The 16,973-nt window shown below is 40.4% G+C and overlaps 1 protein-coding gene across 1 annotated transcript in view; it reads left to right on the forward strand.

The window, feature by feature from the left end:
• The first annotated feature begins 1,778 nt into the window (after positions 1 to 1,778).
• Positions 1,779 to 16,973, forward strand: part of PALS1 (protein associated with LIN7 1, MAGUK p55 family member) — a 55,046-nt gene continuing 39,851 nt past the window's right edge. The window contains exon 1 of the mRNA XM_058025734.1: positions 1,779 to 1,894. The gene's annotated coding sequence lies outside the window, so the exon portion shown is untranslated. The remainder of the gene's footprint in view (positions 1,895 to 16,973) is intronic.

Genomic DNA, 16,973 nt, shown 5'->3' on the forward strand with positions numbered 1-16,973 from the left:
GAGTTCAACAGTAAACAGATAACCTGATCAACCTACCTACTTTTTGCAGCCATATTTCCTAGGAAAGTATCACATTTTGAAAACACCCTTTGGTTCTAAGATCCTTTGTCAAAGTGCTTTCTAAAAAAGGGTTCATGTGAACTTTCATGAACCATGTTCATATGAAGGTAAGAAGAACCACGCTTGGTGCTGCTCAGCCACAAATTACCAGTGTCATGGTTTCCCTCTCTTTTTTATTTCCCAAGTAAATAATTCTGCAGCCCACAAACATCTGTATGTCCTGCAGTTCTCCAGTTGTGTTTGCTTGATGCAAAGCCCCTCATTATTGGTCAGAACAGAAATAGATGTTAATATGTTAATAGATGGTAAATGCACTTTACAAGGCATTGCTGCCCTGGGGAGTTTGAGCCACAATGTGGATAGGTAAAAGGCTTTCAGACTTTCCTCTGCAGGTAACTGGGCAGGACATACCTTAGTGTCTTAAGCCTTTTCACACAGTAAGAATAACCATAAGAACGTTATTTTGGGACTTCTAAAATTAATTTTTGTATCTCAGTGTTTAGAACAGAACCAAAAGAAAACATGATATAGAGGGTACCATTATAGAAATTGTGGATTTCACTGTGAAGAATGATAGCATTAAATGGCACAGATTTTTATATGGTTTAAATGGAAGCAAGGAGAGATGGACTAAAGCAGGTATCTCTTTAGGACTTAGTTATCTAAGAAAGCCTTTCTTTATTAGTGTGGTTACCGAGAACATTTCTTCCAATGCCTTGAGCAATGATCTAGGCAGGCTAGCCTGAAAAACCAGGGAAGTAAGGTGCAGTTTGCAGCTCAAAGTCAAACTTAACTGTTGCATACTGAAAAGACGTTTCCCTGTTCCTGAAAAACACAGCCAAGAACATAAACAATCCGGTAAAACTACTTGTAACCTCCTGTTTTCTTCATCGTTCCAGACGGTGTGTTACGGGCACCTTCTGTGCCTCAGCCTCCCAGAGGCAGAGTGGACTCTCGATGAGATTAAATACTTTTTTCCCCACGCAGGCTCCAGCCTGGCTGGGGCGTTCAAGCTCGGGCTGAGGACGCGGCGGCAGCAGCAGCAGCAGCTGGCGAACAGGGGATGCCAGGGAGGGTGGATGGGGGACAAAGGGCTCGCAGCGGCCCGGTGCGCCCCGGGCCCAGCGGAGCTGCAGCGGGCGGGAGGCGGCAGCCGGAGCTGGGCGAGCAGGAAGGAGCGAGCGGCCCGGCGGGCGAGCCGGCTCTGCTCGGGGCACGGGCTCCCGAGGCGGTCCCCCCACGGGGAAAGCCGTGGGACAGAGACGGGAGATGACGGCGGGAATGGACTGGACTGAAATGGGCTGCCCGGGGAGGCGGCGGAGTCACCGTCCCTGAAGTGTTTTAGTAAAGACCGGCCGCGGCACTCATCAGTGCCAGGGTCCAGCTGACAAGGTGGTGCTCGGTCACAGGTCGGACTCGACCGTGTCGGACGTCTTTTCCAACCTAGTCAATTCAGTGATTCTGCGAGGAAGGACACACAGAAGCAGTGCGCGTATCACGTGTCCTCTGCACCTGAGGGCAGCCCCAACCCGACAGCCCCGACCGCCGCCGCGGCCTCCGGGGCAGCGCCGCGCTCCCCGCCTGGCTGAGGCGGCCGTGGGGCGGCCCCGCGCCTGCGCGGCGGGGCGGGGCGGTGGCGCTGGGCCGGGCGCGGGGCCGGGCCGGGCCGGGCCGGGCTGGGCGGCGGCTGCGCAGCGCTGCGGGGGCTGTGGCCGGGCGGCTCCGGGGACTGGGCGCGGGGACGCCGCGGGACGCCGGAGACTCTGAGTTCCAGCAGGCGGCCGGGCCGGGCCGGGCCGGAGGGGAGCGTGTCAGCGGCGGAGAGAGACAGACGGTGAGCGGAGCGCCCGTGCCCGGCGTGCGAGCAACAGGTCCCGCCGCGGAGCCGCGAGTCTCGGCTGGCCGGAGCCTCCCCCGCGGCCACGGCGCCTCCCCCGCGGCCACGGCGCCCGCGCAGGCCCCGGAGTCCGGCCGGGCCGAGGCCGGGCGGGACGGCGGGGCATAGCCGGGCTCGGCGGCTCTCGGGGCTCGGCCCCGCTCCCCGCGCCCTGCTGGCGGCGGCCCGGGCTGTACCGTGGCCGCGGGTCCTGGGCGGGGCGGCCCCGGCCGCGGCGGCTACAGGTGCGGGCGGCGCTGCCGGGAGCGCGGGGGGCCTCCCGGGAGCGGCTCCTGCGGCTTCCCCGCCGCCCTTTCTCGGGGTGCCTCCCGGGAGCTTAGGCCCAGGAGTTGTACGAAAACCTCCCGCACTTGGCTGTGTGCTCTCTCTGCGGACTTGTAGCGGGTTGTGTACGTGTTTAAACAAGGGGGAGGGAGGAACTTTAGGCCCCCCTCCCGTGCACTTCTGATGCTGTGGCAGCTCTGTGTTTGGAAATTATTCCAGTGAAGTTTCTGCTTCGTATTGGTTTATGAAGCTCTGCAGGGCTACGTTAAAGCAGGTTGAACGTGAGCGACTTGCAGTGTGTTTTACGGTCGGTAGCGCACATCCCGCTCGGAGCGGCTCCGTGTGCCCAGAGCTGCAGTGGAAATGCTCCGGCGGTGCTGCCGCTTTCCTAGCGGAGACATCGAGCCTGTGTGGTGGGAGGGAGACACACTACAGCCAGGCAACAATGAACTGTGACTGTGAGCTGGGTGAGACAGACCGCGTGAGAAACTGAAATTAACTTGTATTGGACCTTACGGAGGGATGTTTATATATACACAAACAAAGGCTGCCTAAAATAATAATATTGTTAGATGTCTCACATGGGACAGATCCACGAAAATAACTTCATGAGGAATATTAAAAGGGGTAAATAAGTGATATGAGGGTATTTTCTTTTTAAAATGAAGCCTCTGTTGGAATTATTTAGGTATACACTATGTCCATAGCTCACTGAATAGAGCAAAATACTTTCATTCTAGATACATGATGATATATAGCTGACTGCAGTCAGGCTTCTAACAAATGACTGATAGTGATCTTCTATGTGTCTGCTGCCTCTTTTGCCTATGCCTTAAATGGATCTCTCTGTCCTTTTTGAGGATTGAGGTGTTTTTCATGAATTTGTAAAAAAATAAGGTATCTTTATATTGTCTTTACACATGTGAGTCTGCAAGCTTTTGGATTGGACGTGTTGTCCAAATTTTCACAGTACATTATTTTTTGTTATGATCATATTAGAGCTGTTACTACACATCTGAACGCCAAACGATTTAGAGTCGGGCTGGATGATACACATGTCAACTCTTTTCCAACATGCTGTGCTTAAAAAAAAAAAATCCAGTATTTTACACATTAAAAGCTTAAGTAATGGTTAGCATTGTAGACACTTTTAAGAAGGCATCAAAAATAGCGTTTTAAAGCAGTGTTGTAGGATGTTACATTTAATTATCATTATTGTTAATAAAGTAATAGAGGTTTAAATGTTAGTCCATGGTCATAGAACTCTTTTTAAAGTAGTTTTTCAGAGTTTACATTCTTCTAATGTGTGTCATATTACTTTGCAATGTGTGGAATAACAGTGTATGATGATGTTTTTCTGTATAGAGTTAGCTGTTGGTAAAGACTATAATTTTTCTTAGTTTTTATTGAATTTCTTCTTAAAAGTTCTAGACTTAGAAGTGTGCATCAAAATATCAGTAGACTGATATGTGTGGCTTAGGAATCTGCAGGAGTTACTTATGACCTTTGAGGGGTGACAAGCGTGTTTCAGTACCTCAACAGTACGTGATAAAGAACTATGGAAAATGCAATGCAGAGGTTGGGATTCATACCAAGAGTTATGGATACTGAAAACTTAATGTAGAAGTTTATGTGCATCCATATATTGATCCTTGTTCATAATTACATTTATTGTAATAGAAAGATTCGATTTTCCTAATACTTCATTTGCTGCTTTAATTAGAATCTCCTGCTATTCTTAAAAGTTGCAGGCTTTTAAAAAACTTACAGCATTTTTAGATGCAAATTCTATTATGTCTCTTCAAAGATTGGATCTTAACATCAGAAGTTAACTGTTTTAACTGTTTCAGCTACTGTTTTTTTTTTTCTCAGTTTGTACTTTGAAGTGCACTTTTACAGTGTTAGGCTTTTAGAATGCTGAAGGCTAAAATTTCAAACAGTGTGCTACTTCCTAGATAGCAGGATTTGTGTTTGTATTCATGTGCCACGTTTAAAATTTTTAAATGTTTAACAACTGACATTTTTAAAGTACTTTCTCAGTCACTGTTGCAGAAATACTCAACATTACGGTATTTGGAAGACAAATTACTGCCTTGAAATGCATTTGAAAACCTCAAGACTTTTTGTAAATATTAATTAAATACTGCTCTATTGTTTTCATTTTATTAATGAATAATTAACCTAACCCTAACCCTAACCCTTATTTTTTTTTAACGGGAGGTGATCAGCTCTATATGTCTGTTGGTAAAGACTTGTTTTATAATGCTGTCTAATTGCACACTAACACATAGCTGTGTGGGAAGAAAAAAATGCTGTAACTCTCAAAGGTTGCAGCAGTTAAATTAGAAAGCAAACACAGATACCATCAGTAATGCACACTTCTAAAAGAATGCCCCAATTCTGTGAAGACCTAATCTTGCACACTTCTCTTTTGGCAGAAAAAGGATGCAATGTTGCATTTCCTTAAAGAGGTGGAAATTATTTTGAGTACCTACCCAGCATATTGAGATTTGGATTCAAATCCTTCTACTCTTTAGGGGAGCTGCCAGTTCCCAAAAGGAATATCTTAACTGCCAGACCAGTGAGTGTTTGGTTTGATTCTTGAGGAGTAGTAGTCACTTAGGAAGGGAGTGAATATGTAGTACAAAATAATGATATGGATTCAGGTCTTCTTTCCTTCTTACAAGATGTTGAAAGAGTAAAGGAAAGGGATTTTTCTTGGGGGTGGTTTATTTTCCCTAGCATGGTGTGAAATTTTGAAGACTTAAATCTCTGATCTTTAGCTTTATTCTTATCTGACTCGGCCAGTTCCTACTCAAGTTGAATATTAAATATCTGAACAGTACCTGTAACACTTCCTTTTCATTTTGGAGCAGGTCTTGGTTGTTTATTTGTGGGTTGTGGAGTCTAGTAGGTGGCATGGCATTTATGTTCCCTTGTGGATCTAGTTCTGCTTTGTTCTAAGACGCCAAATAATTAGATCTAGAAATGTAATTGTTTCAACATACCTGTGATTATTATCTGCTATAATAGGGCTGGTCAGTGACTTGTGTTTCCTTAAATTATTTGCCTGTTGCATCATGTATCTATTCTAGTTCTGGCAATAATTGTTTTCTTAACAAAAAGATAATGAATAAGAAATAGCTAATAGGTTTTATTTGAACATTTTTAATACTTGATTTTGCCTCTAGTGTTCTATTGTTAAAATTTCAATTCTATGGTTGGAGAAAAGGCTTGACTACTGAACATGTGACAATACAGCTCATGGTCTTTAGAGTCTGAATTTGCTGTAATTTATCAGCACAGACAGTAAACTCCTCATTTCCTGCAGAGGTGTAACAAAAGAATAGATGTTAAACAGAAAATCTGGGAAAATACAGCTTTTCTTAAGAAATATAAGATAGAGACCAAACCACAATTTTCATTCTTGTACCAGGATGCATCTTCTGGGGAAGCTGTTTTAGGTTATGTATCGTTATTTGGCTGTAACAGATAGTTCAGAAGACTCTCAAATGTGGGAGTTTTTCTGGGGAAAAGCAGTTTAAAACCAGGAATGATTTCTGGCAAGGATATATTAGAAGTGATAGGACAGTTAAGAGGTCCTGTACAAAAGGTATTAGGAGCACTGGAGTGTGGTAATAGTCATTATGTTAGCATCTAAATCAACCTGGGTACATGCATCAACTGAACAGTGAGTGTGAATTGTCTTGTGTGAAGTTGTTCAGTGGTTTCTTGAAGCTCTCTAGAAAGCTGAATTCAGTAAAACCATAAACCTTTGATAACTGGGAAGTGCCAGTGCAACCTCAGCATCTGGTCTTTGACCTGGTGATGGTGCTGGGAGGTGGCTGGTATGCATTCCCAGTCTGTTTCCAAGGATAACTGTATATTTTTAAAGTCAGGAAGGAGAGGCTGGAAAAGTATTCATTTAGGTACCAGTAGTTTTGAGTGGAGTTCAGAGTACAAATGTGTGAGCTCAAGGGAGGACAATGTATGCTAGTACCTGAGGGAGTCAATTCTCATTTTAATAGTAAATTGTGAAGAATATGTGAGCTGTGTGATGTCATGGGAGTGATTTGTGTATATTAAAGAGGAATGCACCTTTAAAGAGCTTATCTGAAGGTAGATAAAATATAACTGAGGTGATGTCATGGTAAAAACACTATTGAGAGAAATTACTTAGCTTTTGAGGTTTTCTGGAGCCAAATTTTGATCTTGATTTGGGTGGCAGAGAAATCAGCAGGGTCAGCTCTCTGAATATTCAGGTAAAAACCTAAATGTTTTCTTGGATCTCAAACCTGAATATTCAAGTGTAAACCCAAGTGTTTTCTTAACTGTGGTGATCTTTACAATTAAGGTCAGTGGAGGTGGTATGTTTTGGTAATGCATTGGCTATTAGTCACTTATTGGTCTTTAGTGTGGCAGAGGAGAAAACTAGGGAGGGAAGCAAGTTTGTCTGCATGATGTTTGTGGTACTGAGTTAAATTCTTTACTCACAGATACCATGGCAACTTTTTCTTTTGAATCTGATGCCTTTGTGTATAAAGCTAAGGCCTCACCTTAAATTCAGATCATTCAGTGTTCCTGAAATGTGGTTGAGAGCTTGTGATTGCCCTTGTCTTGTTTTATCAAATTGCCATTTACTTGTTAATTAAACTTAAGAGAGATGAATTATAGGTTAATTCAGTGTACCTTGGCTAGGATAAGTAAGGTTGCTTTTATAGAGAAACTGTGTTATAGATAACTGCATTGTGCACTGTAGAAAATGGCAAGTCTCATATTGGCTAGGAGAGCATGTTGCTAATTCCTCTGGTATGTCTTGTTTTCTGAATGTTCTCATCTCTGAAAGCAAAGCTCAAGCCTTTGGGTTAAACATCGAGATTTGAAATGGGTGAGGGTTTGGATTGCATAGGTTTGTATGATACGGATTGTACTTCTTACAAATGTGTATAATTGTTTTCAGAGAACTAATCTCTTCTTCCCAGTGTCTGAAAGGCTGTGTGATGTCAGCAGAGAAACGTAGTCCTCTCTTACTGGGACAGTGTAGCATTAGTGCACATCACGTGCTTTCGCAGAATCAGTTCCTGTGGGATCAAGTGGTGATGGAATTGCTTAGTGCCACTATGCAATGACATTTCCATTTTGTTTGAGTCATGTTAAAAGTCCTCAAATGCAAGAGAGAAGGAAAGGGGTTTAAAATGAAACTGGGTACATGTATTTAAAGACGGTGATTGTTGTACAAGAGTTAAAGCCAACATAAAACAAACTCTTACAATTTAATTTTGTTTCAGTAATCAAGATAAGTTCTAAATTAGTAACCTAATTACTTACAGGCAGGAATTAGCACAGTGTCTTAGTGTAAAGTGAGGTAAAAGCTGATCAGCTCAACATTGTCCTCTTGGGCTGACTGACTAAAATGACTTGCTAGCCTCATGGTATTGGTTTTGTTTTTGACAAGTGGAATAGTCTGTTTCATATTTATGTTTTTAAGAGTATAAACAACACTAAAAATCCATTTAAGCCTAAGTTCTTGTTAGATTTGTAGACTCTTTCAATGGAATTATCAATTTAATTCTTTCCTGTTCAGAGAATATTAACTTAGTGTGTGTTGTGATCTTCTCTCAAGATTTTAACTATTGTCATCAACACTTCTGGTGAGGTATGTTCCTTCAAGCTGATATAATGAAGGCCAGCTAGAAGTCTGAAGAGGCAAGTTGCTTGGCTTCAGTGGAACGAGAGCAGCAGTTTGAGGATTCTGCAGTCAGGAAGAGTCTTTTCTGCTTTTCAGCCTGCTTAGATTTCTTCTTTCTTCATTAGCTCATCAAGCAAGATGTAAATAGTAAAGACTGAAAGTGTATCCCAAGAAAAGCTAAGAACTGAAAAAGTAAATGTCACTTGTACTTCCTCCCAAAAGATAAATACTGAGGATGATTTTAAGATAACAGGTGAAAAGCTCTTCAGGTAAAGTCTGGTTATTTTTGTGTATTTTGTGGGTCATTTATTTCTTTAGGCTTTTGTTAATTTTGAGGTATGGAGAAGTCAAAATGATATGCAGTGGAGAGCTATTTTTTCTTGACTGAAACAAGAGAACCCAGCACCTAATAATATATATTGAGGCAGCAGTGAAGAGGTGAAGAGTTGGTTTTGGCTTAAAGCTTATGAAGTAATTTTTAGGTTAAATGCTAATGTTTTGTGTCTATTTATTGAGACTAGTACACTTACTGCTATTAGGGATTAGTCTTAGGATCACCTTTGTAGAGTCACCATATATTGTTTTTCCATAGATCTTTCCTGATATAATGTGGACTTATATTTCTGACCATGCTTTTTTAGCCCCTTGTTCGTCTTCTCGATTCTTTCCTTCTGCAGACCTTCAAACATGAGTCTGTCTGTTCTCTCTGCTTAGGGAAGATGAGCAAAACTGGGAGGGCAGCAAAGGTTCTGTGTTGGATCACGCTGCATCTCTTTCTTTTGGGAAGAAGGACAAGTGATGTTTACTTTGTCAATTCCTGCATTTCCTTGGGAAGCACTTAATGAAATCTGTCCTGTAAAAATGTGCTAGGTTATCTCAGTTAGATGCTGTGCTGCACTGGGCTACAAGATTGTAAAGAGCTTGGTTTGGTTTCAAAAAGGAGGGACTGGAGAACTGGAATAACTGAACAATATTAACAAAACAATACTACAATATAATAATGTCAAAACTGTGGACTCCTTTCTGCTAAAATGTCATTGATGAGTCTGTTGATGGCTTACCTTTGATCAGCAGTAGGGCCCTCTGTTATAAATTCATCTGTATGATGCTGAACTTGGAATCAGCATGATGTACTTGTTTGAGAAAGCAACCTTAGAATTTAAATACCTCAGTTAAAGTTGAGATGGGATGATCTGCAGAAATTAAGTTAGACCTGCTTATGATGTACCAACCTCTTTTTGAAGCCTTCTGTAGTAGGGAAGTATTAAATATTTGCATATATGTTCTTTAAAATTTAACAACTTGAGTTGCACACTTGAATTTATATATACTTTATCCCCTAAGCCAGTTTTTGACCTCTGTTGGTGAAAACTTCCTACAGTTTCTCCTTATGTCAATATTTTTGAAGCCTTTTCTATACAAATATTTAATGAATGCAGCTGCATACCTGAGTGGTTGGGTACTAAATGTGGACTGGTTTGTGTTCCCTCTTAAGTGCATACTCTTGTCAAGTCTTAGAAAGATATGTAATGCTGTTCATTTGATACCATGTGTGTTAGTGCTCCCCAAAACTTACCTAGTTGGGACTTCCTGTGATAATTAAAATTCCATACCAATCTTTAGTTCTTGATTTCTTAAAGCTAATTTGAAATTGAACATTCAGCCTTTAAAGTACTTAACATGATTAATCATTGCCTGTTCAACTTATTTACAAATTGTTTGACAGTTCACATTGTGCTTCTGGTACTTTCTGGTGAGATTGTGTTTTTTATTCTTGGATGGATTTGTGAGGATTGGCCCAGCTGATTCCTTCTACTTTAGAAGAAATTTAGATTGCAGCTACAGCTCTGGGGAGTCCTGGATTTTGTCATGTCAGTTTTTGACCTTTTCCTGCTCGAGTCCTCTGCTCTAGTTCATTTGCAGAATTAACAAGTGCTTGTTCCTCAGTCGTTATGGTTCATGGTGTGACACCTGAAGCAAACTGCCATGCCAGTCTTAGCAATGAAGTGGCTGAGGTGGCAGCACATGTGCCCCCTGACAATTCTACTTTTGGGATCAGTGACTTCTGATGGCAGCAGCCTACAGCTGAGGATAGTAACTTAATCTGCTACAACAAGATTTGCTAGAGCTTTTCTATCAGCATCTTTAATTTAAGCTTGCTGTTCTTTTAGTTCAGCCTCATATTAAGTCTTATCTTTTTCTTTTTTTTTTTTTTTTGAAAAAAAAAACCACAAGGAGAAATAATAATTAACCTTATTTTATGGTCTCTTCACAAAAAATTCCATGTTAAACTTGTGACTTCTACTTTGAGAAGTCCATAAGTAGCATATTATTGCTGACCATTACACTGTTTCAGGTATTGTGGATTCATATGTTGTTATTTTAGTGTATTCATGCAGGTATATTTCTGAACACTTTTGTTTAGCAGGTAAACCATGCAGAAATGCACTGCATCAGTTTAATATACAGAACCACAGGGTATACAGAACTGAAAGGCAGATAATGGCAGCAGTAAAAAGTGTAAGACCTGTTACTCTTAAGACTGAAATGTTTTGCGTGGGAGCTGTGTGAATGGGTGCTCTAAAGTTTAGAGGAATAAGAAAGTGTTAAAAGTAAGTTTATGGGTTTAGCTTGCTAAAACTTAAAGTTCTCTAATAAATAGCCCTTGTTTGTATTCAGAATTCCAGAACTTGAAAGAGCATAGGTGCATACTTAGAATGATTTGAGTTAGTGGAGCATGAAGGTATTCATAAATCTCACTGACCTCAAATAATAGATTCTGATTTCAGTACCTAATTTGTAACATTATTTTTTTCTCTAACTCTGCATATTTTTCATCTGTGAATGATAAATAAATATATGGAAATAATACTGTTTCTTTCCATGAATTCAGAATTCATCAAGAACAAAAAGGTTACGAATGCCAATTCTCTTGGAAGTTCTCTAGATAAATCTGACTAAAGAGTTTTTTAATATAAAATGTGAGCTGGCTTCAGGTAGAAAAATACACTTAGACAAGTATCTTCCAATGAATTGGTCCATTGGAAAAAGGCATGTGAAGCTTTTGGTTCAAGCTTCAAAACACCTGTAAGTGTAAGATGGACCACCTGTGGGATACATAAAACTTACCCAACCTTGGGATACCCAAACCTTTCTAATTTTGCTTTATTATTTCTGCTTTGCAAAAATAAATTTTGCTATGTCAAGCATTGTAGCCTTGGTAGCGGTGGAACAAAATTCTCTGCCTCCATTGCTGAGATGATTTGCAGTCTCTGGGAACCAAAGAACTACAACTATACTCCTATACATTGAGATATTATTAACAGAATATCTGCTAAACAGATATGTTCTTAAGAATATAATAGATGTTTTGGTTTAAAAAGTTGTCAGTTTCTGCAGCTTTGAAGCAAAAATCACAGACTTGAAAAAAAATTGAATTCATTGTTGTAAATATTGGGTGTCCTGTCGAATTAATAATCGACAGTTTCCATTGATAATCATCAATGACTGCTGCATTGATTGTTTTGAAATTTTCAAATGGGTTTATAGCCCATCCTAAACTGCATTGTAGTAAGTGTGAAAGTGACAGTTTGAAGTGACAAAACAGAAATAATGGATAACAGGTTATGTACATCCCAAAATTAGTTTGTTTCCTTAGTAGCCAAAGGTGAAAAGTAACAATAAAGTGTAGAAATTTCATCAAGACTCTGTGAAAATCACATCTATCTGCTCTGACTTCCCTCACTTATACTGTTGGTTGATTCAGCACTAAGGATTAAACCCAGTGACCAGAATTGATGGTTGGTTATTCCACGTGTAGAATGACAGAACGTGCTGATTTGGATGGGATCCAGGGATCATCGAGTCCAGCTCCTGGCCCTGTACAGGACACCCCGAGAGTCACACCCTGTGTCAAGAGCATTGTCCAAATGCTGCTTGAGCTCTGTCAGGCTGCTGCTGTGACCACTTCCCTGGGGAGCCTGTTCCAGTGCTCAGCCACCTTTAGGGCGAAGAACCTTTTCCTAAAATTCAGCCTAAACCTCCCCTGATGCAGCTTCATGCCATTTCCTTGGGTTCTTCGTTGGTGACCAGAGAAGAGGTCTGTACCTGCCCTTCTATGTGAACAGTGCTGCAGCTCTTATTCAGGTAGTCAGTGTTTTTCCCATGCTGTTTGAAAAAGTGGCTATTGCTCTCTATGCTCTGGTTCCAGACAGGTTGGTAAAGTCACCATAGTGTTCCTGGCTTGTTCGGAAAAATGTCTGGGTGTTCTTGGTCTGTTCAATTCTCCCACCTCTGAAAAATTCTCAGTATTAAATGCTTCCTTAGGGCAAGAACCTGTGTTCTCACTGTGCAAAACTATAAAGGGTATTCTTCCAACCTTGCCTTTGTTTCCTCTTATCACACAGCATGCATGTAACAAGTGTTCCGAAGGGGTGCTGAAAAAGAAAGTGATGTGCAGAGCTGTCAGTGAATAACCTCTGTCTGTAAGGCTTTAAAAAAATATGAGAGGAGCTGCTTTCAAGTGAAGGACTGGTGCTGTTCACAGTGTATCTGCTGGGTTAGAGGTTGGGCTAACCTACTGGACTTTTCAGACAACTAATACTGCTTCACATTTCTGCTAACCTCTCACGAGGAGCTCTAAGCCACAAAGATTTGCTTTTGTTCCTTTGGATGAATGGTACAAAACTGAGTATCTACCGTTACTTCTGGCACTTTCTTACTATGACAAGCTATTTCCCAAACTGATTTTACTTGCCTTGTATATGGCATTCCAAATCTCAGTTAAAATTCTTTGCTAGAAGTATTTTCAGTCTACCAGACTTTGCCTGAAAGACCGTATTCAGTGGCTTCATAATTAGACTCTTTGGTGTCTCTAAAAACAACAGTCGCATCTTCTAGTGAATAAAGAAGGAATTCAAGGTTTGTGCCCAGACAAAACCTGTCACCTGGCCAGGACCCTGCAGAGCCATACTGCCTGATGCACTGGTATGCCAGGGAGGGAGCAATCTGTTTTCTGAGAGCCCTGTTCTCTATACTTGTGATTAAAATGCAGGTGCCTGAGATAATAAGTTGTCAAGAACTTGGAGTGCCTAATTAGCACAGCAGAGACAGAAATTAATCATGGTTTATTAATTTTAGGCCACTGCTGTTTGTGCTGGACCCAAGAACTTCACCATGTCGTTTGATTTTAGTCCTCTAAACTTGTATCTGCAGACTTTGCTGTTATGCAGTTTCCCAGTCTCTTACTACTTAGTGGCAGTATTGATAAAATATCTCTATTGCAATTTTTTTTTTCCAGACATTATACTGAGTGGTCCTTTGAAAATTTGCTAGAAGACTGTTTTTAACTGACCTGTGGTCATGGCAGTCCTCCTCATACTCTTGCCTCTGTGGTGAAAAAAATTCACTAAAGTCCTGACATGTCTCCCCTTGACATGGGGGATGAAAGGAGCCAGCAACATTGTTCTCATAATGCTATTTAGCTGCTATAGCTGTGTGATAGCTTGACTAAAATCATGCTCTTGTATTTGCATGTCTTTTCCAGTTCATGCAACTGTTTGGTTCATTTCGTGCACTGCCCTTCATTACTTTTGTAAGCAAACCACTTTTTTGGTCTTAACTTTTGTCAAATAGCCCTTTAATTAAAAGTTAATTATTTAACTCCTGTAGGCTGTTCCTTATCTGTACATCTCTTTGTGTATTTTTTTGTTTTGTGTGCAAATCATGTCATGTCTCTCTAATTTACACTACTGGTCTTTAGACACTACTGGTTCTTTTAAGATGAGCAAAACCTATTCTGGGTGTATGGTCTACTCTACAATTTAACTTTGAAAAATCTGTAGTTCATCAAAAAATGCAGTCTTTTTGGTGAAGAGAGACCACTGTTTTATATGCAGATGATCTCATGATCTCAAGAGCTTTTTGCAACTGAGACTGGTAGATACCTTTCTCTTTGGTTTGTTTTCTGCTGCTTTATTCTGATAAGCTGGCTCTTGTGCGTTGTGATATGAGGTAGAGGATGTCTCCATGTTGCAGAATCATATCTTAAGTTCAAGTGGGGAAACTGGTAGGAGGAAATAGAGGATGTAACTTGATTGCTCTGAGACATGGATATACATACTTGGTGAGGGATGGGTGATGGGTATTGCTACACCTTGAAGTTTTTCAGCTGTGCTGCTCCCGCGCATTGTGGGAATTTACTGCTGTGAAGTCTTGAAAAAAGGATGTTTAGGAAACTGCAGTCTTCTGTTTTAGCTGGTCAAAGCTCTTCAAATTGCTAGGCAAGAGAAGAACCAAACACTTGCAAACTGTACAGTGACAAATGTACATAACTGTAGCAACTGGAGTGCTTGCAGCCTGTCAGATGCCATGGTTAGGGTCAGGATAAACCTGCCTGTCTCCTGGGATGACTGCAGTGAAGGCCTAAGATTGGTCTGTGATGGATCTGGTGCTTCACAGTGATATTAGGTGTTCAGTCTTCTAATTTTCTGCTTTTTCCTGTTGCTCACAAGATATATGCACCAGACTGGGTGGTTATAATTTCTACGTACATAAGCCTTTCAGTTTACTTTTCAGCACATTTCCTATACCAGAATCAAAGAAAATATGCTTGTTTTCTATCTACTCTTCTGTCACAGAGAGAAAACACAGTTTATCTCTTCCAGTGGACCATAACTTTCACTCTTTACTGTTACCATTTGGCTGACCTCTTTGATCTGAAAAACTGTGTAAGACAGTGGCAGCTTCCCAAGCAGCATAGAGAAATGCTGATATTGGCCCTGAGCCCCATATCCAGTTAGTGTTCTTGCTGTCTGTTCTGTCATCTTAGCCTTGCTCCTTGACAATGGATTCTGCTTTCTATACGAGCAGGGAATTTGGGGTACTTTGACTTTGCTGTTGGTTTGATTATTGCTGGAATGGATAATTACTCTGGCTTCTCCTTATATCGTTTAGTTCTAGACTCTCCCCTTTTTTTCTCCGAATTTTTGTCCTCTAAGTTTTCATTCCTTTCTCTGTTTTTTCTCAGGAAAAAACAAGGTGGGTCCTCCTTAGCATTCATATTGCATACAGCTTCTGGTAGTAGTCTGGAGCAGCAATTGAAGCCATGACATCTGGTTTTGCATTAGGGCAAGACTGACAATTTTGTGTCAAAAGTGCTGAGAATATTTCCAGGTGTTCTGACTTTTATTGGTGGCGTATGCCATCATTTATGGCATGTTTTTGTAATCGGTCTTTCTCAGGCTGGCTTTGTAATTGTAACAGTGTTTTCCAGAATGTTTCAGTGTCGTAGTGCCAATTGCAGTCTTGTCCATTGACTGGCGTTAGGTTGCTGATTTGCCTCCACCTCTAGAGGAAGACATCTCTCTGTGTGGTCTCAGCATGAGGGCAGCATCCAGGATCTCATTTTGCTGAAGGGTTTACAAAGTAATACTTTCACTCAGAAGTTGATACTTTTACAGTTATGTAAACATGATTTTAAGAAAGTATGCCCAGAATATTACTGTTCTTTTTATTCAAAGTATTAGTATAGTAAAGGAGTCAAAGACTAATTTACGGAAGACTTTAGTATTTACCCAATGAAAAACTGCCAAATATGTAGCTAACACTCTCAGATAAGCTTCATTAGGGAAATTTGGCTCTGAGTTCTGAATTTAATAGTAGTTTGTATTCAGTTGGATGGCATTTGTGTTCTTATGAAGCTTCAACTTTCTAACAAGTGTGTTCCAAAGGAGTCTATGCTCTGGTGGTTCTGGAATGCTTAGTGAAGACACGGTTACTTCAAGTGGCTATAAATGAGAGAGTTTACAGTTTATGTCTTTGGGATTATTTTGGGACACTGAGTTCTTACATTCTGATTCAGAAGTGCCTGATGGCCAAGCTATAAATATTGGGTAATAAAATGTTATGATGCTTTCTTTAGAGAGATTTGTCAGGTATGTTGGTGTAGTGCATATATGTGTTTGCATCACTGGTATGTATAACTTGTACAAACTTAATCTTTAGGTATTTGTTTAAGGGGTTGGGTGTGTGATAGATTCTTCCAGGCATTGCTCAATAACTTTTTTGAATGTATTCTTAATTTTTGCTGCCCTTTTGTAATGCAAAGATATCCTGCATTCATCAGTTGAAAGCATTCTTACCTCTCTTCCCATTTTCTTGTTAAAAACCTTCTCAGTCACCGAGATCTGACATAAACACTGGGGGAAATCTTTTCTTAAGAGAAGTTCCTTATCTTGCATCCATGTTTTATTTTAACTTAGCTTAAGTTTACTTAACTTTATTTTAATTTAGCTTTATTTTTGTGCACACTCACTTCAGTTAAAAGTGATGTCCTAATAACTTACCTCTCTTATACTTTTCTTTTGAGAAATAGAAACTTGTTTCAGGTGACAAAGTAAAACTTTGTGAAAGATAAAGTGAGGACAAATCAGTGAATTTTGAATTTGCACATAAAACTTGGGAGACTGACTGGCTGTTGTATTGTGATTTCCATTTTCTTTTGCTGTTAACATTTTCTTTAATATTGTTAATGTTAACATTTGCTTTTCTACAGTGGATCATAGTAGGTAATATGAGTTTATGGAACCAGTTTCAGTTTTGAGACACTTCTGAATGTTCTAACTATGTGGCAAAGTATATGTTTATTTTAGGTTTTTGGGGGGTTGGTTGGTTAGGTTTTTAAAAATAAGTAATTGTGTATATGTTATTATAAGCAAGTATTAAGTACAGGTTAACATACATTTCAGTGTTTATTTGTTTCACTGGCAGAGAATATTAAGCATCACTGGGAATTTTTTTTTGTATGAAAACCATAGTTCATTATTCAGCTTTCAACTCATGAGTTGGGTGGGGAAAAATGGCTTTAAAGATGCTGCCAAAGAAAGAAAACATTTTAGACCAAGTTTATAACAGTATTGTTTGAAGAGTCATCTTCAGTTTGATTAGGATAACAGTTGAGAAGACATACTTCCTTAACTTCAAATGATGTGTTGGAAGATCATTGCACTAAAAGTTCACTCCATCATCCTAGGCAAAGAAGGGTTTCTGCTGATTCCACTTTCC

This window comes from Melospiza georgiana, chromosome 6 (genome assembly GCF_028018845.1).
Source record: "Melospiza georgiana isolate bMelGeo1 chromosome 6, bMelGeo1.pri, whole genome shotgun sequence".
NCBI lineage: Eukaryota > Metazoa > Chordata > Aves > Passeriformes > Passerellidae > Melospiza > Melospiza georgiana.